This window comes from Crocodylus porosus, unplaced genomic scaffold, assembly GCF_001723895.1.
Source record: "Crocodylus porosus isolate Cpor-Errol unplaced genomic scaffold, CroPor_comp1, whole genome shotgun sequence".
In the NCBI taxonomy this organism is placed as follows: Eukaryota; Metazoa; Chordata; order Crocodylia; family Crocodylidae; genus Crocodylus; species Crocodylus porosus.
The window spans coordinates 76,146,183-76,152,865 of record NW_017728948.1 but is presented as its reverse complement, the minus strand read 5'-3'; the positions used below and the strand labels follow the sequence as shown (position 1 = coordinate 76,152,865).

The 6,683-nt window shown below is 40.8% G+C and overlaps 1 protein-coding gene across 2 annotated transcripts in view; it reads right to left on the bottom strand.

Moving 5' to 3' along the window:
• SPARCL1 (SPARC like 1) overlaps window positions 1-3,121 on the bottom strand; it is a 37,742-nt gene extending 34,621 nt beyond the window's left edge. Inside the window, exon 1 of one of the 2 annotated variants that reach the window (XM_019552803.1) lies at window positions 2,961-3,121. The gene's annotated coding sequence lies outside the window, so the exon portion shown is untranslated. The remainder of the gene's footprint in view (window positions 1-2,960) is intronic. The other variant, XM_019552805.1, reaches the window with a different exon arrangement.
• Between the last annotated feature and the right edge of the window lie 3,562 nt (window positions 3,122-6,683).

Below are 6,683 nucleotides of genomic sequence, written 5' to 3'. Positions count from 1 at the left end.
ACGGGGTGAGAGACAGTGTCGAAGGCCTTCTGAAAGTCCAGGAAGACTACATCCACTGCTACCCCTGCATCTAAGGATTTTGTGACCTGGTCATAGAAGGCCACCAGGTTGGTCTGACAGGACCTGCCTCTAATGAACCATGTTGGTTGCCCCTAAGCAGAATCTCCCCTGCTGGCCCCTTATGGAAATATGCCAGAATAATTCTCTCAAAAAGCTTACCCAGGATCAAGGTAAGACTAACTGGCCTATAGTTTCCTGGGTCCTTCTTCTCCCTTTTTTGAAGATGGGAACCGTATTGGCCCTCTTCCAGTCCTCTGGCACCACACCAGAGCATCACAAGTGCTCATAAAGCTGTGCCAGGGGTCCCGCAATGACCTCAGCTAATTCCCTCAGCACTCTGGGGTGAAGACTGTCCAGATGAGCTGATTTAAATACATCCAGTCCCTCCAGAAGTTCCCTGACTAGATCCTCACTAACCCTTGGCCTAAGTGCACCTCCCCTGGGGCCTGAGGGGGGCCCAGTGGGAGGGCTAATCTAGTCCCTGCTCAGGAAAATGGAGGCATAGAAGTCGTTATATAGGTTAGCTTTGTCGTCTGGTGTGACGACCAAATTTCCTAGAGTGTCTTGCAGGGGCCTCACATTACCTGGTACCTTCTTTTTGCCCCCTACATATTCAAAAAAGGACTTCTTGTTGTCCTTGATCCGCGAAGCTAGTCCCAGTTCTATCTCCGCCTTGGCCTCCCTTACTGCCCCCCTGCATCCTTGAGCAACCACAGTATAGTCCTCCCTGGTGATGGCCCCTCCCTTCCATTGGGTGTATGCCTCCTTTTAGCTAGGAGACATTCTCGGATCCTTTTGGTGAGCCATGGGGGCTTTTGTGCCCTCCTGCTCCCTTTGATCTGTGTTGGGATTACCCCCCTTTGGGCTTGGAGGATAGTCTTCTTAAGGAGCAACCATTCTTCTTGGACACCTGGCTCTCCTCCCCTCCAGGACCTCAGTGCCTCCCTGACTATTCTCCTTAGCTCATTGAAGTCTGTCCTCCTGAAATCTAGGGCTGCTGCCTTGCTGTAAGCCTTTGCCACCTTGCGCTGGATGGTGAATTCCAGCAGGCGATGATCACTATCACCCAGGTGGTTGAACACTTGCAGCCCCCTCACCAGGTTGTCACCCATGGCCAGCACCAGGTCCAACAAGGCATCTCCCCTGGTGGGGCTGTGCACCTCCTGGGTTAGATGGAGGTCTTGCATTTTGGCTAGGAACCTATGCAAGCGGTCAGACCTGGCTAATTGCTCTTCCCAGCAGATCACCCATGATGACCATGTCCTTTGACCTAACCACCTCCATGAGCTGACTTAAGAATTCCTGGTCTAGCTGTTCCCCTTGTTTGGGTGGTCTGTAGTAAGTCTCTTTCCCCTCGACTGCCTTGTATTCTAACCCAGAGCACTTCAGTGTGCCCCTCCTCTGACTCTCTGCTACTTGATGAGGATGTGTATTCCTCCTTAATGTAGAGCGCCACACCCCTACCTTTCCTCCCTGTCCTGTCCCTCCTGTACAGCCTATAGCCCTTGATATTCACCACCCAGTCATGCATTGGGTCCCATCCCACCGCGTTTCTGATGATGAACCAGAAACTTTTGATACTGTCAGAAAGCTGCTTCGTTCTTATTTTTTCAGTGTTTAATAAAGACCCAGTTCTACTTATTAAGATCAGTGGGTATTTTGCCATTGACTTCTATGGGAAGAGGATTGACCCCTAATTGTCTGACACCAGCTAAATGAAATATCAGTAAAACCCATACTTTCCCGTGAAAGGAGGAGGCTGGGGGTAGGGGAGAGAATTAACTTAATTCTGCCACATTGCTTTGAGTCAATATAACTATTCAGTGTTCCCAGGCTCTGGGCCAGTGGATTACAGCCCGCTCCCAGAGGTGACATATTTATTTAGCTTCTTGCAGGTGGGAAGGGTGCAGCATTTTCTGCAACACATCTTATTAGCTGACTACAGAGGGTTGGACTAAGAGATTATCATTGGTGTTTTCAGTGCAAGCTTGTCTTTGTCCATTGGAAGAAATAAAATGTGGAGGATTTTAGATGCTAGCACATGAAACTGGGAGAGTTGAACAGATAGCAACAAATATTAAACCCTGACCTCATTCTTTTCTCTTCCTAAGCTTCTCTGTTGTATGAGAACACAGGGTATGCACATCTGTAAAAATGTAGGAAAGTGGAAAAAGTAAAATGAAGGGAAAAGAGGGAGTGTGGTTCTATATCAAAATGAAAAAAGTAAAAAAAAATCAGTTGAGGATTCTCAAGTTAATTGGAAAGAACAAAAGAGTTCACTAGTTCTTTTAAGTCATTTCCATAGTTACCCTCGGTTTTTGACAGTAACTGTATAATAGAACAAGCTATACATACATGAAAAACTGTACAGACAATATCTTAATGAACCATTCCCTATAACTTCATTTACCTAATGTCTTCGTTGCAATTTGGTTAATTCCTTTTAATTTCCATTGTTCTATGAAACATGTCTCATGTCCTGTAGCCTTCCCCAAATGATTCTCAGTTCAGAATGTAGCTGTAGTTACTGAGAATAACTCTGCTTTCATATGCATTGGGAAAAATTGGGAGCAATTCCTGGGAAGTTAGAGTTGTAAATCCAGACTAAGGGAGATCAGAATTAGGCCACTTCTATTTAAACATCTCAGAAAATAATATTTTACTGGAGAGAGCACTGTGCATGCTCCAACAAAAGTGGAAGAAGGGGGTGGGGGGAAGAACAACAGAATACAATATTAGTGTTTTCTTTTGTGCAAATTTAAAAAAAGAACTACATATTGGAGAAATCTGTTTGGAACTGTTTCCAGCAAAGCTACTACCTTACTGGCACCCGCTCTCATTATTTACAAAGCTACAGACCAATGCATACAAGATACCATAGTAAATATAGTAAAATTTACCTTGGTTTCTGTGACGGAGTCCAGAATTTATTCTATCATGAATTAGAAAACATCAGAAGTGGAAACTGCAGCTGAACCCTTTCTCTCTGGACGAGCCAGGAAATACAACTTTGACAAAAACCCAAGAGAAACTCTTAAATCCCTTCCCCTTTTATCTCTGCTTCTTTGTCTGGAAAGTAATTGAAGCCAACTGGAGTTGAAATTCTGCTGTTCTGTCAACTGGTCAGTGTCTGAAGTGTTAGATGAGAATTCAGAACTTTACATGAATTTTTCTTTTTTTTTCCCCGAGAATCATGTTAGTTTTTTATTGCAATTTTTTTGCAGCACTCAAGGGATATTCATTTCTGTCATGTACAGTTAGCTTTAACAGGAGACAGGAGGAGTCATTGTATACATTCCCCTATGGCTGTTAAGTTTCCCAACGTTGGGCCACATCTTCACCTATCATAAATTAGTGTAACTCTGTTGAGGCCAAAGCAGGTGTACCAGTCTACACTAGCTAAAATTCTGGCTCGTCTTCTCTAATTTTGAAGTGTTTAGATCTTGATTATGAACATTCACTTTGGATTGATACTTGATTAACAAAAGTCCCAGGCTGTACTTTCAGTCACAGAGGTATAACTATGTTATAACTCAGCTGAAGAGAAAGGAATTGTAGTGAGTTTTCATCTGACATTGGACTCTGGTTTAAAATCTCATAAACAGAACTTTCTGTTTCTTTGTTTTACAGGTAATTGACTCCCTAAGGACATTTTGTGAAGCTCTAGGGACCTAGTATGTTTCTATCTCCAAGCAGCCTTCTTTAGGCTTACTGAATTAGGCAAAGGAAATGGTAGTGTGATTTGCAGCCTTTTTAATAGCTTGATCTAATTTGCACTGAAGATCATAAGAAACTTTCTGTTGACTTCAGTGGGTTTTGGATCAGCTTCTAGCTAGTTCTCCAGTATATCCCACATTATTAGCTATGACAGTTAGTTGATGCTATCTGATGAGCAATTTGAAATGAGTTTGTGATTTAACTCCTACATTTAAAAGCCATTGCCATAACTCATGCCCTCACTGGCTAGCTCATAACACATGTCAAGCACTGAATGAGTATTAAAACTAAAGTGACATCTGAAGCCTAAGGGAGTCCCTCCAAATCATAGCTAAGGCACTTTGGGCACAGAGCACTGTGGAGAAGCTTACTCTGTTGATGTTGTTATACTTACTTTGTAGATAAATGGAAGACTTCTGTCTCTAAAGATGTCAATCTGGCACTTTGCCCAAGCGATAAATAGGCATAGTTTTCATTTAACCAGTGGGCTGACCATGCACACAAGCAGGTGATTATCCTCTTCATTATTCCACTATTTCATTGGACACCAGTATTTGATTTTAAAGGCCTGTGTATACCTACCCTATAAACTGAGTTGGAAAGGTAACTTCTTTCTTAGGGACCTAGAGAACTTAGTTTAGTCCTACTGAAATCAGTGACTTTAGTGTTGGCAGGATGAGGCCCCTAGGGAGAACTGTTCCCAGTTTATGGCTGCTTATGGTGCATTGAGCTCACAGATAAACTCTTACCTTTCTCCTTCATGGTTTCAGGAGTTCAAAGAAAACAGAGCCATCTCTTTTTTCATCTTGTGTTCATATACCATGGGGATGAGCATGATTTAATAAAGAGATAGGAAAACCGATTAGGCAAAACAAGGGCCAACATTTTCAAAAGCAATCCGTAGGATTAGGTGTCTCATTTTTACAGTCATGGGAATTAACTAGTTAATTAGTTAAAAAGTTAAAGAAATGGTTAACTTTTAACTTTGACTAGTTACATTTTACAGCTGTCAACTTTTAACATTAACTTTTTCAAATAAAAGGATTAACTTTAACTTTTTTAAAAGTATAAGTTAAAAGTTTTTAAAAATTGAAATCTGGCTTTCCCAGAGTTTTTGCTGACACAGCCACTCTCTAGGGCTTACATGGAACGATATTTCTTTATTGAAACTCTAGGACTTCTTGTTTGAGAGACAGAGTAGTATGCCTTCCTATGAGAGATGATCCCTTAAGAACTATAAGTCCCAGAGTTCCTTAGTTCATGCTGGCATTTTCTGTGCCTTTACAGAAGTTAACAGGGCAGCCAGCTGGTTGCAGGAGAGGGAACAAGCACAAGCAAGCAAAGACATTGATCCCAGTACGAGTGGGAACAAGTAGCGAGGGTGAAACAGATGATGACTTTTTAAATTTTAATGAAGATTAAAACCAGGAGTCCAAGGTCCAAGAAGTTCAACATTACTTCTCATCTGTGAGAAACTTATCTGAGATGTCACCTACTATGAAAAAACTGTTCATCTGTTATAACACAAGCATTCCCTCATCTGCCCATGTAGAGCAATTGTTTAGTAGTGAGAGCTTAGTTTTGCAAGACAGAAGAGGAAAAATGTCAGATGTAAATTTTGAAATGCATCTTTTGCTGAACTTCAAAAACATTTTTAAACAGCTTCTGCTATGCAACTAAACTGATATTTTCATTTGATTTTCAGATACTTCCATTATTTCTAATTCAGATGCATCTCATGTTACCTTTTGAGCCATAAAAATTGTAACAACAGAGGTTTTCTGTGGAAACAGTTTTTATTTGTCATCTGGCTAGAATATCTCCTTTCTGTTATTCTGGTATACCTATATGATGCACTGACTTTTACAAAGTACTTCACCCGGAAAGGGTGAGAAGAATCTAACATTACATTGGTAAATTGTTATTTTGAAAACTATATGACAAGTATAACATTGTTTTCAGGTAAAACAGGGTGAGTTCTGAGTAAATTAGTGTGCTTCTGTGAGTTTATGGAAAAGAAACCCACTCATTGCATTTGAAAATGAAAAATGATGCTAAGAGGCAATTCACCATGTTTCATGCATTTCTCATGAATCAACTTAACTTTTAACTAGTTACTCTCTTTTTAACATAACTTTTAACTAGTTGAAAGTGGAAATATTTAACTTTTAACTTAAGTTAATTTTAAAGGCTGCTAACGTTTAACTTTAACTAGTTACATTTTTCATAAATTTTTCCCATGACTGCATTTTTAGATGCACAGTTTGAGCCCACACCTCTAGTTCAAGACAATGAATTAGAAATCTGGCTACAAGACAGCTTTCAGGCTGATTTTGCCAGATAGTCCTAGTTGTCTGACAGAGCAAAGTTCAGGGCTCTTTGCAAAATCCACTGGAGCAAGTCAATATTCTCTTTAATCCCTGTGCTTATACTTTGTATTGTCAGATGCTGCTTACTGTCAGTTACACAGCTGAATATCAGTATATGCATGTGTTGGGAGAATAAATGTCTATTCATGAGGTCCTTTGTATAAACCAGTATGACGAAAGCATCTTGTCAAAAGCAACAATATTTCTCCCCTACTACATGGGAATAGTAGTAGATTTTTATTGTTTACTGAGTTATACCACTGCTGTATATATTGCAGTTTCTCAGCATCTGTGGAATACTCTTTATTTCTCCAGGATAATAATTTAATGAACATTTTATATACGATCTCTTACCTCTTAAGCAGGCTGTATGGGTGGTAGCTGTGGCAGTGGTTGGGCCAGCAACAATGGTACCTGTCATTCTTGTGCCCCCTCTTAGTGCTCAAAGCTGGTGCTCTGGTCTCCCTCCATTCATTATGCTACTGCTCTTAAGTAGGAAAGCCTCAGTTTGAGTCTGGGACCAGAAGGAATAACATT